Below are 12,800 nucleotides of genomic sequence, written 5' to 3'. Positions count from 1 at the left end.
GATGACAAAGGCAGTGTCTGTCCTTGACGAGCTCATGAACTAGGGGTGGGGGGCAGATAAAACAGGCAGTGGTAGAATAATTAGCAAGGTCTGCAATAAAAAACGTGAACCAGTTCTGATGGCGGCACTGAGATTGAGAGTTTATATAATTGCTCTAAGTGTGGATACTTTCCCCTGACATCAGGGTTTAATACTTACCTCCCCTTCCCCATGTTAACTGTCAGCAGTTATGGACCGTATTCCCCAGCAGGAAGCTCCATATTCCTTTTCTGTCTTCTTCCATTAGTAGTCTAGGAGCATATTTCCTTTTCGTGTAGAGGCTGATTGGCTAATTGCCATCCTGATGGAAGGATGAAGAAAGGCTGTACAGTTGGGAAACGCCTGAGAAACGAGGTTCGAGGTTGTTTGCTAGGGTGGAAGAAGACGAGAATTCACACACTACTATGTCCTGGATTCTCTTTACATGATCTTAAGCAACTCTCACAATACCCTTCTTAGGTGTGTGTGTGGGGGGGTGGAATCCTCATGTTTCATATTAAAAAAACAACCCCCACCCCAAGTTTGGGAGTTAATTAGTCCTGTTGCTGAGTTGAGGCACCTTGTCCAAGGCAGTGACTCTGGAGCTGAAAAGTTGCCTCCCGCATCTGTTCACAAAAGCCTGTGGTTCTATAGGAGGTGAAAGTGCCAGTCCTTCTAAAGTAAGGCCTGGGGAAACCAAGGTGGGGAAAAGAAATGCCTTGGGCTGCTCCGTGCCTTTCCAGGCTCCACGCTCTTCATCACCCATGAAGTCCTGCCCTTCCTTCAAGACCCGGCTCAAGACCCTAGCAAGGCCTCCCAAAGGGAATGGACGCCACATTCCTTTGTAAATCCATGACCCTTATCGATTCTGGCACAAATCGTTACATAGACCTGACTTGACACGCTTCATGCTATCTTTGACTTTCCCACAGATCCTAACAGTGTCTGGTACATACTGGGTGATTAAGAAATACATGTGCGATTGAAAAGGGAAGTTCAGGTACTTGGAAGCCAACATCATAAACTTGTCCTTGGTGAACCTATTTATCTTCACTTGTGCAAAGACAAACACAAACTCTGTGGAACAGGGCTTTAGGGATGTTGATATGGAGTGGGACAATAGGGTGAATGCTTTCATTGAATGGCATTTGTATTGTGACTCATTTGGACTGTTGTGGCAGATTAATGACCCCTCTCCCTCCCCCCTCCTCCCCCAAGATCCATATCCTAATCCCCAGAACCTGTGAATACGCTGGGTTACATGGCAAAGAGGAATCAAGGTTGCTAATCAGCTACCTTTATTTGTTTGTTTGTTTATAAATTATTGATGGATTGATTGATTTTTTAAAGTAGGCTCCATGCCTGATGTGGGGCTCAGACTCATGGCCCCGAGATCAAGAGTGGCATGGTCTACAAACTGACCCAGCCAGGCACCCCACTAATCACCTACCTCTAAAATGAGGAGATTATTTTGGATTTTCTGGGTGGGCCCACAGTAATCACCGAGGTCCATAAAAATAGGAGAGGAAATCAGAGAGAAGCAGACAGAGATCAGCAGGAGAAATCCTGGCCTGATGTTGCTGGCTCTGAAGATGGGGGAGGGGCAGTGTGCTAAGGAATGTGGGTGCCTCCAGACGCTGGAAAAGGTGGGCAAATACATTCTGCCCTAGAGCTTCAGAGGGAACCCAGCCTTGCTGACATCTTGATTTTTAGCCTAGTGAGACCCACGTCAGACTTCTGACCCCCAGAACTCTAAGGTAATAAATAGGTGGTGTTCTTTTTTTGTTGTTGTTGGTTGGTTGTTCATTTTAAGAGAGAGAGAGAGAGCGTGGGCACACATGCAGACACATACACACATGTGCAGGGGAGGAGCACAAGAGAAAGAGAAGGAGAAAGAGAGGATGGATCCTAAGCAGGCTTCATGCTGTCAGCACAGAGCCCGACGTGGGGCTCGATCCCATGAAATGTGTGATCATGACCTGACCGAAATCAAGAGTTGGGTGCCTAACTGACTGGGCCACCCAGGCACCCCTGAATAGGTAGTGTTTTAAGCCACTCACTTTTGTGGTCATTTACTATAGCAGCCATACAGCCTGGTTTGAAGTGTTTCTTGAGGTCATGTTTTGAAACACATGACTCAGCTATAAAAAGGCATTTTTAGCTCTTCCTTAACCACAGGAACACATAGCAGCCCATTCTCGAGTTCTATCAATTTAATGCTGGTATAGTAGGTGGCAGTTCAGGGGATCTAGTGATAGGAGGGTCCTTGTTATATAAGGAGAAGTCTGTAGAATGGGTCTTAGCCTTAGTCTCCACTATAATTGATAGGATAGGATATTATAGAAAGCTAATTTTACTTTTTTTTTTTTTTTTAATTAGAGAGAGAGAGAGGGAGAGAATCTTAAGCAGGTTCCACTCAGCATGTAGCCCAACACAGGGCTCGATCCCATGACCCTAGGATCATTAACCTGAGCCAAAATCAAGAGTCGGACTCAACTGACTGAGCCACCCGGGTGCCCCAATTTTACTTATTTTTAAGGATTCGTACGATGATGAAGAATTCAGTGTGAGCTCCCATTTTCTTGGGTAGACTATGTGCAGTGCAGACAGCAAATATCTTAGATGATATTTTCCATCTTTTGTTGGAATTCTGTCTATGGTTAGAATTCCAGGCCTCAGGACTTGTGTTTTATGTAGGTAGAACTCTTCCAGCTGCATGGATCAGGGACCCTCTTGTGCTTCCCCGTGTGATACAGGTTTATTGCAAGGATTGGGAAGGGTGCTGGTAACCTCATGATGATCCCAGGGTTCCTAGCATTGCCTGAACTAGTGTGGACTAGAGTTGGGTTCCCCGCCGCTCTGGGTCCTCCGCCCCGGGGCGGGGGCTTTTCCTTCCTTCCCGCTTCATCCCTGTGAAGTGACTCGGCTCTTCCCTCAGCCTGTTTTCAGCCTGGTTTCCTTGCAGTCTTGCTTAGCCCACTGCCAGCTGGCTCGCTTACCTGCAGCCCTGTTTCTTCTCTGTGTCAAAGCTTTTGCTTAGGGGTGCCTAGGGGGCTCAGTCGGTGAAGTGTCTGACTCTTGATTTCGGCTCAGTTCAGGACCTCGTGGTTTGTGAGTTTGAGCCCCGGTCGGGCTCTGTGCCGACAGTGTGGAGTCTGCTTGGGATTCTTACTCTTCCTCTCTCTTTCTCAAAAATAAATAAATAAACATGAAAAAATAAAACTTCTGCTTAGAGGAGCTTCTGCATCTGCCTGACCAGAGCTCACCCACGGCCTGTGTTTCACATTCAGACCTTGCTTAGAGCTTCCTGCTACCATCAGTGCTCTTTGCCAGTTGCCTAAGTTAGCCCCATAGCCTCCAATTAAAATGTTTGGGAGTAGGGGGGAGACTAGCTGTCCCCTTCCTCTCTGAGTAGAACCTCACAGGCCACAGAGTATGAGTCTGGCTCTTTCCTTCTAGAAGTTATTAATCAGGCCTCTGTTGGGTGCCAGACACAGCTGTAGGCTTGAAGATACAGTAGTAAACAAGGAACATGAGTCATCTCCCCGCATGGAGTTTATATTCTAACAAAGGGAATCGGTAAGCAAATCAGATGTATATTGTTGGTGCAGTGAAGACCATAAAACAGGATGAACGAAGGAAAGTGATAGGGGGATGGGAGGAAGATACTTTATCTTGCTGGTCAGAGAAGTCTTCTGAGGAGGTGACATTTTAGATTGAACTGAAACCTGAGTGGTGAGTGGGAGCCAGGCACGGATAGGCATTCCGGGCTGCAGAAGAGCCCGAGGCAAAGGCCCAAGGTGGAATGAACTTGGCACATTGCGGGGCTAGAAGGAAGGCCAGTGTGGCTAGAATGTTGAGGGCAAGGTGAGTGGTAGAAGGTGAGACTCAAGAGGCAAGGGGCCTTGTTGGTGACAAGGTGGGATCTTGTGCTCGCCGCCCTGGGGAATATAGCTTGTCGAGGCTGCTCTGTGGAGACTAGTTGGTAGGAGGCAAGAGTAGAAGCTGGGGTACCACTTGGGAGGCTGTTGGGCCTTTCTCAGGCTAGAATGGCAGCAGTGGAGGTGGAGAGAAGCGGATGGATTCAGGTGGGATTTGGACGTGCCAGTGGACTGGGCCTGGAGGATTAAAGAAAGACAAGGATCTGCGATGACTGGGAGGTTTTGGCCTCAACCACGGGGGCCATTACTGAAATGAGGAAGCTGAGGAAGGCCCCGTCAGCTGCAGTGGCAGGGGTGCTGGGGACACCGCTGTGCTGTGCACTAAACTTGTCTGCTGTGGGTACCCTGTGACTGGAGCTGTGGGAGGGGCAGCTTCCCCAAGAGGGGGCTGCGAGGGGACTGTCAGTGTAAGGGGCACTGCCGTTGTCCGGCGAGGTCCTCTCGTAGCCTTGACCACACTGTGCTCCGTCTCGCCTCCCAGACCTCTACCGTGCCTCTCGAGGGGGGCAGATGTGGAGGGGAGACTCTGGACTTTTGAGCTGGCATTTGGAAGGTAGTGTTTTTTCCTGCGAAATACATGCTGTCATATATCCCAAAAGACGTTTTTGCTCAGTTGGGTCTGGTTGTGGTAGAGGAATATTGCCTGGCCTACATGCCCTAAAGGAGCTTTTCCAAATCTAGCATTCTTCATGTGTTTGGGGTTGGACTGCATCACCAGAAAAATCTTCTGGAAAGGGGCAGTGTAGAAGCGTAGCTCCAGGAAGGTGTCCAAGATCTGGAAAAAACAGTTCCAGAAACAGGATTCCTTTCTGTTTGCTTTTGAGTCTCAGAAGTGGACGTAAAGAATCTGAGTAGAGAGCTAAGCAGTGAGAGCTCATAAAGAGACAGCAGAGAGAACCAGGCTACAGGTAGAAACAGAGGTTTGGGAGTTTTAGTAGCACTGAAGAGGGAAACCATGAGGTTTAGGTAGCATGGCTTTGCTGTTGAGGAAAATTCTGGGAGTAGGAGGATCCGTTCTGAACGCTTGTTACAGTTCCTTCCCTCTGTGGCTTGTGGGCGTAGGCAAGAAGGTGCCCTCTTTTGGTTTGTCACCATGAGACAAACTTGGCCATCAAGACAAAAAATAGCTTCTTACGAAGAAAGTAGGGGAATTAACTTAGTTTGTAGATTAAAATTTACCCAATATTCGAGCTTCTAAAAGAGCAACCTAAAGCACTTTGTCCCGTGCTGATGTGGTAACTGGCCCATTTGCCAGCGGACTACCTCGTCTCCTGATGAGCCTTTGGGACCTGCCTCATAGCTTGATACGGAGCCTTTTAGAGGAAGTTAAGTTATAAATCCCTTTTATTATTAAAACGAAAGACTTTCAGTGAATTCTTAAAACAACATATGATTGTATTACTTTGCTATTTTACATGACTCTTTTCTAGTTGAGTAGCAAGCAGGGTCTTTTAAAATGCCTCCTTTGTTCTTTGAATTATTAAACAGGTCTTTCTCTGCCTTGGAGCAGGACTCTTATCTACTTGCACAGACAAGTTTTTGTTGTTATTTTTTAGCAACGTTACTGAAGTATAATTTATATACCATACGTTGCAGTCATCTTAAGTATACAGTTTATCGATTTGTTGGTTGTGTAGTCATTATCCCAATCCAGTTTCAGAACTAGATTCCGTCCCCCCCCCCCCGCTGAGGTCTTTCCGGTCCTTTTACGTTTGATCCCAGTTTCCACCTTAGCCTCAGACACGCACGGATCTGCTTTCCGTGTCTCTAGATTTGCCTTTTCCAGACATTTCATATAAATGGAACCATACTGTGTGCAGCCTTTTATGTCTGGCTGGCTTTTTTCACTTAGAATCCTGTTTTCAAGGTTTATCCATGTGGCAGTTTGTATCTATCTGTATTTTATTCCTCGCGCTTGCTGAATAGTGTCCCGTGTGTTAACATACCACGTTTGTGTATCCGTTCATTGACCGACGTGTTTTTGAGGGAAGCCTAGTACCTTCGTCATCTGGTATTGATTTTCCATTTCCTGTAATAAACTTCTCTTACAGATTGAGATGGGAACTTTCTTCTCAGGTGAGAATAGGAAATGGCAGGAACCGTGGTAGAAGGGTGATTGGGCTGGCGCTCCGGGACGGTGGTGCCGCTGGCTAGCTCCTCCCTGCCACTGTGTCTCTAACTGGGCAGGGGGGGAAGGCAGGGGCTGGGATTGAGCTTAGACTAGAGGCATGGTTACCAACCTTATTTGTCTTCAATGGCCCTTATGTTTTTGAGAGAGATTGTTGTAGAAACAATGTGCATTCAGCAATAAAAAAAGGTCAAATTACTGGTATGTGCAAAAACACGATGAACCTCAGAAACATTATGTTGAATTAAATAACCCTTCCTCTGAAGAACAGATATGATTTCATTTACATGAAGTTCTAGAATAGGTGAAACTAAGGTGAAAAAAAATCACACCACTACTTGCTTCTGAAGGAGGTTGGAGTGGGGACTGACTGGAAAGAGGCACAAGAGAATTTTCCACGATGGGGGTAATCTGGATAGGGGATTGCACATACATTTGTCAGAACTCATTGAACGAGAACGGTACACTTAAAATTTGTACGTTTTATTATGTGTAAATCTTACCAAAAACAAAAGGAACCATTGACCAATGTTGAACTCTGGCTGACGTGTTATGCATGCTGGTGTGTTAGGGACGAAGTATATAGATGTCTGCATCTTACTCTGAAATGCTTGAAAATAGCGGCCCTCAAACCTTTTGGTCTCAGGACCCCTTTGTGCTCTTAAATATTGGAAAGCCCAGAGAGCTTTTGATTGTGTGGATTATATCTGTTGATGTTTACCATGCTAGAAATGAAAACAGAGAATTTAAAAATATTTGCTAAAGCACTGAAAAAAATAATAAACCCGTTAGGTGTTAACATAAATAACATTTTTGTAGAAAATGATTGTTTTCTGCAAAAATGAGCAGAGTGGCATTGTTCTCCACACTTGCAAATCTTGTCTACTGTTCAGCTAATGTTTGGTTGGAAGACAGCTGGATGTTCACCTCTACTTTCTTCGGCCGCGGTGTCACACGTCTGCAGAATGTCACCATTCACTCTTGAGAGAGTGGAAATGGAAAAAGGAAAATAGCCCCTTAGTATTATTTTGAAAATAGTTTTGCCATCGTAGACCCCCAGAAGGTCCTCAGAGACTCCCAGGCTCTCCAGCTCACTTTGAGAACCACTGCTTAAAAATAAGTAAGATAGATGGATGAATGGATGAATTTGTGTTGAAGTAAATATACCGAAGTGTTATTTGTCGCATCCAGGTTGTGGGTTCGTGGGTGTGCACCACATAACTTTTCAGTTTTTCTATATTTTTGAATTTTTTTCTGTTGTTTACAAAATGAGAAAAAATGTGTTTATTTAAAGAATGACCACCATGACTTTATTCATGGGCAAATAAATACTTTTAAAAATATTGAAGACAACTTTTGGAATGAAATTCCAACATATGCTACAACGTGCATGGGCCTTAAAAACGTTATCCTAGGAAGCAAGACACAAAGGACCACCTGTTGCGATCCCATTTATCTGAAATGTGCAGGTAAATTCATAAAACAGAGGAGTGGAGTAGTTGTTGCCATGGAGATGGAAGAACGGATCCTCACAGCTAATGGGTGTAAGGTTTTTGAAGGAGTAATGAGCATGTTCCCAAATTAGAGAATGATGATGTGATCATCAACTTGGTGAATGTACTAAAAACCAATGAACACATTTATTGCATTTTGTTTTTTAATTTTTAAGATTTTACTTTTAAATAATCTCTACACCCAATGTGGGACTTGAACTCGCTACCCCGAGATCACGAGTCTCACACTCCACCAACTCAGCCAGCCAGGCACCCCAGTGAACACTTTTATTTTTATTTGTTTGTTTACTTACTTATTTTTTTGTTTGAATGCCAAGTGTCTTCTGTACTTTCTTTTATTATCATGATAGTCTTTGCGTCAAGATACATAGCAATGATAGCAGGTTTCTTTTTAAAGCTTAGTATTAAGTATTAAATATCTTTCCCCATTTTAATTTTACATGACCGTGCCAAGGAAAAGAAAATTAAAAGTCAGGTTAAAAGAAAATTAAAAGTCATGGAAGCCTGAACACACTTCCATGATAACCCAGGCTATGTAAAAGTTGGTGGCTTTGTTCTTCCTGCTGTCAAGGCAGATCCAGGCCCTAGAAAGATGGGACCAGGTTCTAACTGTTTTTGAGAAGTGTGCTACAAAAATGGATGGCCTGTTATAAGCCAGATAACAAAGTAAGGATGGGGGTAAGGAAGGGACATTTTCTTCTGGAAACAGGATTTCTGAAGAGTCCCAGTCCATCATTTTTTCCCAAAATGGTTGGAGGAGGGGTAAAACCTCAACATGAGCTTCGAAGTGCTGTCTCTGTGAGGGGACGGTCCCCCCTTACCAACGAGGGGGACTGCTGAGGCAGGGCATGTCTGATTGGGACCCTCCCCATCCTCCTCAGCTAGGGAAATGGGTAGTTTATCGCCCAGTGGGTATGGAAGTGGGCTGAAGCTTGGTTCGTACTGAATTCTCTAAGAGGTTTCTTCTAGAAACAGGCAACTCAGACTCTTCCTCTCGTGTCAACAAAGAAGTTATTTTTAAAAGCACTTGGGAAGTTCCTCCTCCACCCCTCAGGTGGGAAGGCTCAGAGAAAGGAGTCATCAGCACAGCCCCCCTCTAGGCCATAACGGAATTCTCGAAGGTTGGAGACCCCGTAGAAGTGGACAGAGGCTGCTGCCACCACCAGGACGTGAAAAACCTGATGAGACTGGAACCATATGTCACATTTTCCAGGAAAGGAGCATTCAGGAATTTGAGCAGCCTAGAGGCCAGCTCTGGTGACATACATCACGGCCATGAAGAAGAAGCTGCCCATCTGGCCCACTGTGGTGGCCTTGACAAAGCCCTGAGCAATGGCGAAGTGCATGGTGGCCACAACACCGCTCAAACCAAGTCCCGGGAACACTCCTGCTGTTGTCTGCCAGTGCTTAGGAGTGGCCGACCAGTCCTGCTGTGCCACAATGATGGCAGGAATGACCAGGACACAGATGATGGAGAGGTGGATGAGCCGTGGCTGTGGGGAGCAGTAGAAGGAGTAATAGAGCCAGGGGACAAAGCTGCCCATAATCAGTAGAGCAATCCCTGAATAACCCAGTTTGGAAAAAGTCTGAGAGACTTTCTCTGAATGACAATAGACGGCGTGAAAGGGCCAGGAGAAGCTGAGACAGAGCACTGCACCCAAAAAGAACATCCCACAAACCACCTTCTCTGGCAGAGGGGCCATGAAGTACATATTTGGTCTGAGCACGGTCAAGATTCCCAAAAAGAAAAACAGCACAAAACCAAGCAGATGGGTCCAGATGTTGCCAGTTTCCGTACGGATGCGGGAAACGCTCTTGAAGCAAACCTGGCAGGAGGGCACGGCTGGTCCATGGCCATGTAGCAAGTAGTCGTTGCCCTAGGCCGGGCTGGGACATATGGGATGACCCTCTAGCATCCCTCCCAGACCTTCTGCACAAACTCCTCTGCATCTTCTCCATGGCGTGGTCGGCTTGCAGGGGAAGGGTCTATACCTGCTCCTGCTCCTCCTCCTCCTCCTGGGGTGCTGGGTGTGCTTGCTGTCCTTCAGTCTCGGCTGGGTTGACAGTTACTCATTTGCCTTTTCTTCTAGCAGGGGTCCTAGTTGCGCCGGCTCCAGTGTGTCCGTTTCCCTGTCACTGGCAGGAGCTGCATTGCCCTGTGCCACCCCAGAACCTTTGTGAGAAGACATCTGGCTGGTACCTCAATACCCTGCAGCTTCAGCCTGGGGAAAGATTGGGGGGGGGGGGTGTCAGCCCCAGGGGGCAGAGACCTCCCTGTAATGGTAAACAGGCCTGTGGACGGGCTCTGCTGGGGCCCGCAGTCCCCCGCGCTACATCCTGTGGCCAAGCGGCCCCGTATCTTTGGCTACCCCCATGAGCACTCTTAAAGGGAAAATTTCATGGCATGGAGATTATGTCACAATAGAGCTGTCGTTTAAACAAGTCCTTAAAACGCTTCTGGTTTTCAACATTTTCTTTAGGAAGCCTGACTTGGGAAGCACTGGACTACATGCTCTTCAAGATCTAAATATGTCAGTGTCTAGAAATTTCATAATTTGCTATCTTCTGTCTCTTCTGTATATAGTAAATGAGAGAATGGTTGGGAAAATGGCCTGCCTCTCCAGCTTGCCCTCTAGCTTGCCAGATCACCGTCTCTGAGATTATCCTGTTAAGACCTTTTTTCCTGTTAACGTTGTATGAGTCAGGGACTACAAACACAAATGCCCACAAGGGCCAGGAAGTGAATGAGCCATCTGTAACATGTATTTTCCTCATTTTGATAAAGTCATGGTTCCAGAGAAATGTTTTTTATTGTGAAAAACCATGTAAACATAAAACTGCAGTTGATGTGGCCTGAGTGATGGATGGAAAGGCCATAGGGAGTGGTGGAATGTTTTCTGGGTCTAAGGGTGGGCACCCGTCACTCAGCTTCACGCGATTCTTGGTGTTTGGGAATGTGAGCCCAGTGTTAACGAGATTGGGCATATCTGAAGAATTGGAAGAAATCTGAACTAATATGTGAGCTCCACTTTTAAATTTTGCTTCAATTTATAGTTTAACGTCTGAGTTCAAGTATTAGTTATTCTGGGGAGATGGGTTTAGGCTAGGTTAAATCTAGTTTAAAAGTGAGTCTTGCATGAAGGATTGTGTTGTGCTGTTTGCCACAGGTCAGCTTCTGGCACAGGGAAAGTATTTTTAGTGTTCTACCTCTTAATGTGTACTTTCTGCCCTGTGCTGTGTTTAAAGTCACAGGACCATAAAAATATAAATGAATATAAAATCTAAGACTGCCTGTTAAACCCCAGAGGTACATATGCATCTAGCAGACAGTTAACTTTGAGTTAGGAGGAGCTTGGGCAATTATTTTAAATGATCTTATCTGGGAGATAGAGGATCGATTCTCCATTTTGTGAAATTCTTGGACTAGAAGTTATTCTTAGCTTTATAGTCTATCTCAGACTACACCCCTTAAATTCACCATACTTTGTTGGGGTGGGGCTGTTTTCATAGGGGGAGTCTGGAGCAGATGAAAGGGATAATTTAACTATAAGTTGATTTGGTTATAGTTGAAATAAAATTATAACTTTAAGTTAGACTGAGGAGGCCTATCTCTGTACTTTGGTTTAAAGTTTCTGACCTACACATTTGACCTTACATTACATGCGTCCTACTTCCCTTCCCCAGTATTAGTGTGTATATGTGCATGTGTATGTGTGTATCAGAAGTGGTGAAGAAAAGAATAAACGCACCCCCTTTAGAACCTTCCCCCCAACGCACACATTCACACATGAAGGTACGGCTTGGGCAGCCATCTTGCCCCCTTGAGCCTGTTCCTGCTCTCAGATTTCCATCTATATTTGATCTGATCTATAAGGGTGTTGGCAAATAGCTTTATGGTTCTTAAATGCCAATCACTTCTGCTTCTAAGCCAGATTGAAATAGAATTTGTATTTATTAGAGGTGTAGTGCTTCTGCTGAGATACATTCCCTGAAAAGTTGGGGAGTTATTCTTTTAGGCTTAACACCTCACTTTTTACAATTTGACTCTATTTCCAGGCCTCCTTCCAGGAAAAAAAATCCCACACCCAGAGATAACCACTGTCAATTCCCTAGTGTTTATCCTTCCAGACCTTGTGGGTTTTTTGTTTGTTTTTCTTTCTTTCTTCTTCTTTTTTTTTTTTTTTTTTTTTTTGTCATGATGAGTATATATGTTTTTTCATTTAATAGATTATGAACACCTTTTTAGGCCCCAAAATATTCATCTGCAATGTTTTTTAGTGGCTGAATGGTGTTTCATTGTGTGGATGTACTATTGTTTATTTATTCCCTTTTTCTTGGTTATTGAGAATATTTCATGGTATTTTTTGTGTAACTTTAAGGTGTTTCTGTGCCCTTGTTCTGTTCATCTCTATTACCATGCTGCAGGGTGGCTGCTTTCTCTGAAAATGCTCCCTCTCCCTCTCCCTCCAGACAGAAATAACCATCAACCCTGAGAATCTCTCAGCAGGACTCTTGAAAAAAAGAGGCAATTGGGATTGCCACATTAGGCACCCCACCTCTTTGTCACACCCTGCCAACCCTTGATAAGGGGTGTGTGGAGGAAGGAGGTGAGCAGGTACGCAGCTGAAAAGCACCCTTTGTTCTGTGCCCTGGGCTGCTGATAGGAATGCTCCCTGCATTTTCACGTGTGTCCCTACAGCCTGCAGAAGGGCAGGGAACTCAGTGGATGGTGTTTGACACACCCATCGGCAGCGTGCACGCCTGAACTGAGGCCCTAGCTTGCCTGTCTGTGCTGTGCCTGCTGGTTGACAGACCCCCGAGGCTACGCTTTGCAGTGATGTGAGCAGGTGAATGCCGTCCCTTAGCTTTTTGTCGATCCGGACGCAAGGAGAGCATTGAGTGTTATGAAAGGTTATAATTCCAACTGTGAGTCTGCACCACATGTGATGGGGAGCTGTGTGGATGCATGTCCTTTGAATTACAAAAGAAAATACTGGTATGACTTGGTTCATGGAAGGAAGAGCTGATTCAGCTCGCTGGAAAGCAATTGAAATACTTTCACATCAAGTCCAGAGATGATCTCTGCAGCTTTACATGTCAGTTTGATCGGTTGTGGGGTTTCTGTGGTTCCATCTAGCCCACCCCTGTGCTGCTGGCTGAATGTGTGGTGGAGGGGCTGGTCGAAGACATGAGGACCTC

The 12,800-nt window shown here is 45.5% G+C and overlaps 1 protein-coding gene and 1 pseudogene across 1 annotated transcript in view; one reads left to right on the top strand and one right to left on the bottom strand.

The window, feature by feature from the left end:
• LOC123588443 (MLX interacting protein) overlaps positions 1 to 12,800 on the top strand; it is a 61,149-nt gene that overhangs the window by 4,774 nt on the left and 43,575 nt on the right. The gene's annotated exons all lie outside the window — the stretch shown is intronic.
• On the bottom strand, positions 8,538 to 9,790 carry LOC123588444 (annotated as a pseudogene).

This window comes from Leopardus geoffroyi, chromosome D3, assembly GCF_018350155.1.
Source record: "Leopardus geoffroyi isolate Oge1 chromosome D3, O.geoffroyi_Oge1_pat1.0, whole genome shotgun sequence".
Taxonomy (NCBI): Eukaryota; Metazoa; Chordata; class Mammalia; order Carnivora; family Felidae; genus Leopardus; species Leopardus geoffroyi.
The sequence above is the reverse complement of the archived record's forward strand: the minus strand, read 5'-3'. Positions and strand labels throughout refer to the sequence as shown.